This window comes from Chiloscyllium punctatum, chromosome 31 (assembly GCF_047496795.1).
Source record: "Chiloscyllium punctatum isolate Juve2018m chromosome 31, sChiPun1.3, whole genome shotgun sequence".
Lineage (NCBI taxonomy): Eukaryota > Metazoa > Chordata > Chondrichthyes > Orectolobiformes > Hemiscylliidae > Chiloscyllium > Chiloscyllium punctatum.
In genome coordinates, this window is record NC_092769.1 from 11648063 (window position 1) to 11656939 (window position 8877).

General features: G+C 44.3%; 1 non-coding gene across 1 annotated transcript; it reads left to right on the top strand.

Moving 5' to 3' along the window:
* Positions 1-1024: 1024 nt before the first annotated feature.
* On the top strand, positions 1025-1096 carry trnah-gug (transfer RNA histidin (anticodon GUG)). Its single transcript has one exon. It is a non-coding gene; the product is annotated as a tRNA-His (tRNA).
* Positions 1097-8877: the final 7781 nt, after the last annotated feature.

An 8877-nucleotide genomic window follows, 5' to 3' on the forward strand; every position in this document is an offset into this window, starting at 1 on the left:
TCCCTAGCTTCCGTGTTCTCCAACACGACGTAAAGCCCTGCTCCTTTTGCTGTACCAAAATGGAATACCTTCCACTTATCCAGATTGAACTCCATGTCACATTTTTCAGTCCAACGACTCATTGGATTAAGATCCTTTTGAATCTTAGATAATCTTCTTCATTGTCTACAATACTGATGTCGCCTGCAAACCGACGAAGCACGCCTGCTGTGAGTTGCACTGCTTTCTCATATAGATCAATGATTCATATTTACTTGCAGTGGCCGTATTTTAGCTGTGTGCAGATCATACAACAGTTAATCATGCAGTTAACCATAAGGAAGAAAGCCGCAGACTACAGGGTGAAAGCAATTCATTCCAGGGAAGTGGATTCAAGTGAAGTAAAATCAAACTTCAAACCAGCTGCCCACGCTCCAGTTGTGGCACTCAGCTGTCTCAGCAAGATGCACTGTAGATTGCTGTTATTATAAACGGGAACAAATTTTCCCTTCTGCCCCGTCTTTGACCAGGAGCACACCCAACCTCTGAATTGCTTGCGCCTCTAAACCGTCATGGAAATACCGTGCATTCTCCGGCTGTGTCACTTGAGCCATTGAGTATCTCTGTGACCTCATGCCCATCCCGATTTCAAGTTGGATCTTCGCGACTGTGCCACTCCGTTCCTCTGATTCAGGGGCTGGGATTTGGGACTCTGTGGCAGCAGTGGTTACTGCCTTCTGTGGGGAGCTGGTGAAGGAGCCGATGTTAAACTGCATTGCTATTGCAGCATACATTTCAACAAGAGCTACACTGTCTCCGGAGTCTTTGATGTTTTAGAGAAATCTATTTGTCTCAGCCTTCAGCATATTAATGATGGAATCACCACAGCCACTTGGGGCACTGAAGTTAAACGGTCGGCCCATTCTGAGTTCCTACATGTCTGACACTGTTCGATAAGCACTGATATTGTGCATTTGGTGCTCTGCCTAACATTTCTTATGATACTGTACTTATTGCTGCGATTTTGTGTGCTTTTCTGTGCGATGCCGTGATCGTATAGTGGTAAGTACTCTGCGTTGTGGCCGCAGCAACCTCGGTTCGAATCCGAGTCATGGCAACAATCTCTCTATTTGTCCCAGTCTTTTGTGAAACACAAAGGAATCAGTTATTTTAATATGGTAATTTTCTCCAAAGTGATGACTTTTTCCTTCAAGCTCTGCTCGCTCACATCTCTGTGTTTCAGAATTCAAATCCACCCGTTCTCAGAGATTTCTTGCCTCCTACGATCACTAACCGAACTTTCCATCCCATACCCCCATTTCATTAATTCGGGGATGCCGGTGTTGGACTATGGAGTACAAAGTTAAAAATCACCCAACACCAGGTTATGATCTTACAGCTTTAATTGAAGCACTAGCTTTCGGAGCGCTGCTCTTTCATCATGTGCTTGTGGAGTCATTTCCTATTCCATTAAGGCACTGCAGAATCTAACACTGACTCTCACATTGATACCGATCAGTCTGTGTGGCTGCAGTCACTGTTACTGGGTGAACGTGCCCCAACCCCACCATCGCGGCCTATCGGTTTGATCCATTTGGTTACCACTGTTGTGAGATCAATCCTCATGCAGCAGCTTTTTCCGACATGCCAGAGATTATTGTGGGGTGGTGTGGGGTGGGGCGGTCAAGCTCAGGAAAATGGCTCAGGACAGTATCGGGTAAAAGCGACTTCACTGGAAAAGATCAGTATCTCCGCTTTTCTGCAATGGCCGAGCGCTATTACCACTGACCACTGGACTGTTTATTCAGAAACCACGGACTCGGGTTTGACTCCGACTATGCTAGGTGGTAGAATTTGGATTCAATAAATATCTGGAAATACGAATCTAATAGCTCCTGTTAATCTATAGCCAATTGTTGAAAAAAACAAATCCATCTGACGTCATTTAAGAAATGTAACTGCCATTCTTACCTGGTCGGGCCTCCATGTGACTCCAGACTCACTACAATATGGTTGAATCTCAACTACCCGCTGTGCAATTAGGGACAGCAATAAATACTGCCGAGCCAGCGACACCCTCATACTGTAACAGAATCGTAAAAATAAGTTCATTCGGCTTCAACTAGATTACTGTGTGCAGTCTTGCAACTCACAGAAGAGCATGGATGTTATCGCACTGGGAATATTGCAGGAGTGATTTACTGGGATATTGTCTGGGCTGAAGAGTTTCAGTTGTGAGGAGAGATTGGACAAACTGGGGTTGTTTGTCGCCGAGCAGAGGAGATTGGAGAAGACATGACTGAGATGTACAAAATAATGAGGGATATTGATAGGATAGCCTGAAAGAAGCGTTTCTTATTGATGGAGGGATCGAACACTAGGGCCAAGAGACTTCGGGAAAAGGCAGAGAAGTTTGAGTAGATTTGCGGAAATGGTCAGAGAGGCGGAAATCCTTCTAACCTGAAAAAAAAGAGATGTGAATTTGTGATGGCAAAACATATAAGACTATGTGCTAAATCATGGAAAACTTGATTCAGGTCGTTAAGCAGTTGTGTTGGACAAGTGCGCCCACAGCAGGCTGAAGGGTCTCCTTCGATGTTGTGTCCTCCACAGTATCGTGGTTAGTGTCCCCGCCTGTCACTGGGCTCAATTCTCCGCTGGGGGCATTGGAACTGTGTTAAACCTGTCGCTCTGTTCCCCTCTGAAGGATATTAATGCTCGGCCTTCCATTCTCGATTTGATATGTCACAGGAAGGACAGTGCTGTCTGAATCAGCTGGGGAAGGACTGCAGCTCCTGGGGAGAGAGAGTGTCAGTGAAAGTGCAAACACATAACTTCAGCAAACTGCATATTGTGTTTATGAAAACCATTATATAGAGTTGTTCCTGACTGATTAGTTTATTTAAAGCAGGAATCTGAGGAAGAAAACAGAGTAAACCCATTCAGATCTGAGTGCATAAACATTTCCAGCAGCACTAATGAGGATGTACAGCGGAGAACCGCGTTTGGATGCATTGAAGTCTGGTTGGTGGGCGCAACTTGCTTTCACTAGGTGGGATTACCAGTGTGTACAGCCATTACACATGATTCAAATAGTGTTCAATGTGATGGTACATTTGCTCAATGGTTCTCACTGCTGTTAATTCTGTAGGTTAGGTGGATTGGCCATGTTAAATTTCACTGATGTGTCCAGGGAGCGAATTCAGTCAGTTCAGTGAATTATCCATGGGTAACGCAGTGATAAGGTCAGCAGTCACACGTTGCCAGGTTTTATTCCAAGAGGTTTATTGGAAATCACAAGCCAGAGGCCTGCGGGGATAGAGAAGGGAGCTCGGTCTGGTTGAGATGCTGTTTAGAGTGTCCCTACAGACTCGATTGACTGAACTGTACTTTCTGCACAGTAGGGAATCTGTGATTCTATCAGAGAGGACACTCTCAGCGTTTACTGGGCTGCTAAGGCATTAGAGACGATGCTGATGGCGTTTAGTGGGGATGGAATTTTATTTATTTGTGTTTTGGAAAATTTGACACTGAACCAAGGAAAACTGAATGGAAGTTTTCCAGAGTATTTGAGGTTTAAAGAGAGTAAATAGGTGGTAAATTCTCTCTTTCAAGTTCGCATATTTCTGAACGTCAAGTTTTCAAAACCATCGATGTAGGACACAGAAATGATGGGAGCATCATTTCTGTCACTCAGAGAATCCACTTCCAAAATATTTGGAAAGGTACATTTAGAGACACACAAACAGTGAGTTTAACCAGGAGAGAGACAGCCTGTGTCAGGTAAAAGTGTAAAAGTGGGGTGTAGGGGGTAGAAGGTTCGAGGAAACAATTTCTAATTTGGACGACTTTAGATGTAAAGAAACATCGGAAACGTATTCAGCTGAATAAGATTCAGCAAAAAAAAAGCTCAGAGTTTTGAAAGGTTTCTATTAATATTACACATGAAGCATTATAAATGGAACAGTGCAGATTTTGTATATATTCAAGGAAAGCTATTCCATAATGAATAGGAAGTGATCCATCTCTTAGAGATCGATTTTCTGCTTTAATCCAATAGGTTAAAGATGGGAGGACAATCTCCATGATGTTGGGTTCATTTAAAACCCAATGAAATCTACCAAAGTAACTGAGACTCAAAACTGGTATCTTCTTTTGTAGTTTAACCTTCTGTTTTTCTCATCAGTATTTTCTTCAAGCTGAAATAAATTCGGAGCAAAATTGAATGCAACATTAAACGTTCCAATCACATAAATCAATTAACTTCCGATCATTGCAATGAACAGAGTGAAGTTGCAGCAAAATTAATAAAATGAAACCAACAACACTGCATTTCCGGGAATTTTATCCACTTCAGGTTCAGCCATATGAGAAAGCCCATCGAGCTAAAACATCACCTTCACTTCTCTCTCCATTTATACTTCTTCACGTGACAGAGAAACTGTCTGAAGAAATTATGCGTCAAGACTAAATGTGCGTGTGAATGTGACGGGAATTTCATGTTTGCTGGTTCATTCTGAGACAGTTCCGACTCGGAATAAATCAAGGACAAGGTATTCCTTCCACGGACGAGGTCAATTCCTTGGATTTTGCTGGTATTATTATTCCACTGAAAACAGTAACATAATGGTGTGGATTCGATTCCGCTCAGGGAATTTCTTATCCCCTCTATGCCCCGTATGTAATCTTGATGTGGTCACATGTGAGCGCCTTTGCCATGGGCTGAAGTGGCCCAGAGGTGAAGGCGGCGGGTTGCTCTTCCATTGCGCATGTGTGGATTTGAATCCTACTCTTGCTGTTACTTCTATCAAACGCAGCTGTGGTTTTCCTTTGTGCCTCGCATCTTCAGTATCCACTGGATGGAGAATCTTGCTCTTGCCCTTCATTGCACCGGAGATTTGTGACAAATCAATACCTCATCAAAGTTGTAATTAAGCAATTTGTTTCTGTTATAAGTTAATTTGGGATAATGAAAAAGAGTGCAATGTTTCTTTCCTCTTTTCTTTCAATCTTGACTGTCTATGAATTGACATCGAATGAAAGGGGAACAAATAAGGAGAGATTGGGTGCAATAGTTTATCCAGTGGGATTGTGAATTTTAATGTAACACTCCACACAAAGTTCTGATCAGTATTTTAAACAGTCAATTGAATTGGAAATGCAGAAAACTTTTCCAATGAAACAAATCATTCCTTCTTTCACAACTTTTTGCTTTGTGACTTTTAGCGCAATTCATCATCAAGCGTGATCACGAAGTTGGCAACAATATAAGATCTACGAATTTTCTTTAGCAATGACAGCGTCTGCACATACCCATCTGTGGTGTGCATATTTCTTGTTCATCAGTTTATGAGCCTAGTTCCTGATCTGTCTGATCAGTTTGATAAACCTTTTATATCACTTCATCCCATCCCTCAGAATTCTAAACTTATCAATAAAATAAGGCGTTACATCAAATGATATCGGATTGGAAGTCGGCCATTCAGCCCATCGAGTCTTCTCCACCATTCAACGAACTCATGGCTGATCTGATAATCTTCACCTCCATTCTCCTGCGTAACCTCGAGAATGCTTCATCCACTTTCTGGTTAAATATCTGTCTGGCACAGTTTGAAAATACACAATAAATCAGCCTCAACAATAGTTTCAGGAAAGAGTTCCAACAGAATCCCTGGGCCCTGAGCAAAGAAATTCCTCCTCATTTCTGAATTAAATAGGCAATATCTAATTCTGAGTTCATGTCCTCTGGTGCTCTACTCATACCCGAGGGAAAACCATCTGCCTGTATCTGCCCTGTCAAGATCCCACGAATATTGAAAGTTTATAATTGATATTATGTGATTATAGAGCTCCATTTTATACAGGGTTGGCACCATGTTTGTAAATCCCTGCTGTCCCTTATACCGTCCTTACATATTATTAAGGCAGGTGGAGAAACTTATGTGAGGCAACGGTTGAAATTTCAAGCACAGACGAGAATTGGAACTTGAAATCAGCGAGCGATTGGAATCAGATTGGTCCACACAAGGACGAAATGGGGTAATTATAAATCTGACAAATGAGGACCTAATCATATTCCATTGACATTCAATGGTTTTACTGTAACCTAATTCCCCTGTGTCATCGTTTACGGAGCTAGAGTTTGGGAAAAACGGATTGAGAACGGCTATATAAACACTTTCACAACAAAAACATGTCTGTTGGTGCACAGTTTCGGATTGTAAACTCAACTCATTGCTCCGTGAATCCTACATCGTTTGCAAGGTACAAATGAGATGTGGAACAGAACTCTCTCCATTTGTCGAGATGGGTGTGACTTCAAAAACATTTAAGGAACTGGACACCATCCACGACAATGCAGTCACTTGATTGTACCCGATTCAATGCCTGAATATTTATTCCCTTCAACATTAAGGCACAATAGCAGCAGAGTGCACCAACTACACGATGCACGATGATCTAAAAACTTAATAAATGTTGATTAATGCAGTGACCACACTTCTGCTCTGACCTTTAGGTATTCCCTAAACTGGCGTTTACTAAAGTTCTACTAGCCGAAACATTCTGTGGTCAACAACAGAAAAATCCAAAATCCCTCTCAATCAACTTATTCCCCTCAAGATGAAAGTGGTGCTGGAGAAACACAGCAAGTCCGTCAGCATCTGAGGAAAAATAAACGTTTCGGGCAAAGGCCCTTCATCAGGAATGAGACAGTCTATAGGGTGGAGAGATAAATGGGTGGTCGTGGGTTTGAGGAGTAGGTCGCTGAGAGTGCAGGAGGTGGATAGAGGTGGGGGTTGACGGCGATATGTCAGAGAGGAAGGTGGAATGGATAGGTGGGAATGAAAATACACAGGTGGGGCAGGTCAGGAGGACGGTGCTGAGCTGGAAGGTTAGAACTGGGGTCAGATGAGGGAGTGGGAATGAGGAAACTAATGAAGTCCGCATTGATGCCATGGGGTTCAAGGGTCCCAAGGAAGAAGATGAGGCATTGGGTAGTGAGGGAGTGACGAGGGGGTGGCTCAGGACCTGCATATCTTCAGGAGAGTGGGAGGCGAAGTTGAAATGCTTGGCCATAGGTTAGTGGAGTTGATTCTTGCAGGTATTCTGGAGATGTTCTCTGAAGTGCTCTGTCAGAAGATATCCGGTCTACCCAATTTAGAGGTGACCGCATCTGGAACAGCAGATACAACAAATGACATCTGTGGAAGTGCAGGTGAACCTTTGATGGATGGAGAAGGCTCCACTGGAGCATTGGACAGAAGTGAGGGGTATGATGTGGGTTCAGGTTTTGCAATTCCTTCGGTGGCAGAGGAAGGTGCTGGGAGGGAATGGTGGGCCACTTGAGGGCATGGGTAGTCATGGAGGGAAAGGTCTCTGAGGAAATCGAATGGGTTTGGGGAGGGAAGTATATCCCTGGTGGTGGGGTCAATTTAGAGGTAGTGAAAATGTCGGCAGATGATGTGATTTTTGCAGAGATTGGTGGGATGGAAGTTGAGGACCTTCCTCGTGTCCTTGATCTGTACTTGTTGTGTTTGGAGATATGGGGTTCATGGTTGGACGTGCAGAACATGGGATGAGCGCGTTAGAGGGCATCTTCAACCATATGGGAGGGAAAGTTCCGGTATTTAAAGAAGGTCATCTGTTGTGTTCGGTTGTGGAACTGGTCCTCTTGGAGCAGATGTGGCAGAGGCGGAGGAGTTTGGAATACAGGATAACATTGGTGCAGGAGGTGCGGTGGGAGGAGTTGAAGTCCAGGTAGCTGTGAGAGTCAGTGAGTTTCTAAAAAAACATCAGTAACACTGACCTCCAGGGATATGTTTCACTCCCTACCCCTATCCACTTTCCGCAAAGACCATTCCCTCCATGACTACCTAGTCAAGTCCACGCCCTCCAATGACCTACGCTCCCCTCCCAGCACCTTCCTCTGCCACCACAAGAATTGTAAAACCTGCGCCCACACAACCCCACCTCTGCCCTCTGCCCAAAGAAGCCTTCCACATCCATGAAAGATTCACCTGCGCTTCCACACATGCCATTTATTGCATCCATTGCACCCGATGCAGTTTCCTCTACAGTGGGGCCACCAGACACCTTCTCGCAGAGCGCTTCAGAGAACATCTCCAGGACACCAGCAACAATCAACCCCAACGCCCAGTGACGAACACTTGTACTCCCCCCTCCGCCACCCTCCTGAGGACATGCAGGTCTTGGGCCTCCTCCACCGCCATTCCCACACCACCCGACGCCTAGAGGAAGAAAGTCTCATCTTCTGCCTCATGACAGTTAACCCCATGGCATCAATGTGGATTTCACCAGTTTCCTCATTTCCTCCCGCCTCCCACCTTACCCTAGTTCCAACCTTCCAGCTTGGCACCGTCCTACTGACCAGTCCCACCTGTCTATCTTCCTTCGTACCAATCCACTCAAACCTCTTCTCCGAACTAACACTCTTATCTCCACCTCCATCCAACTATTGCTGTCTCAGCTAAATTCTCACAAACCCCACCCCACCCATTTATCTCCCCAACCTCGAGGCTCCCAGCCTTATTCCTGAGGAAGGCCTTTTGCCCAAAACGCCTTTTTGTTTCTGCGACTCGGATGCTGCCTGACCTGCTGTGCTTCTTCAGCACTACTCTCATCTTGACTCTGATCTCCAGCAGCTACAATACGCACGTCCATCCAACTAATTCCCCTGCCCATTGACCTTCAGCGATCATGAATGTCCACTCCAAGATCTCTTTGTCTGTCTACACCACACAGAATACTCATTGCTATTTTTGCTTCTCCTCAATTTCGTTCACACTCATTGGTCTGAATTCAATGAAATTCGCCATTTTTCCTTTCCATCTTATTGATACATCACTGCAGTCTCTGTCATTCCTTGTCATAGTCAAC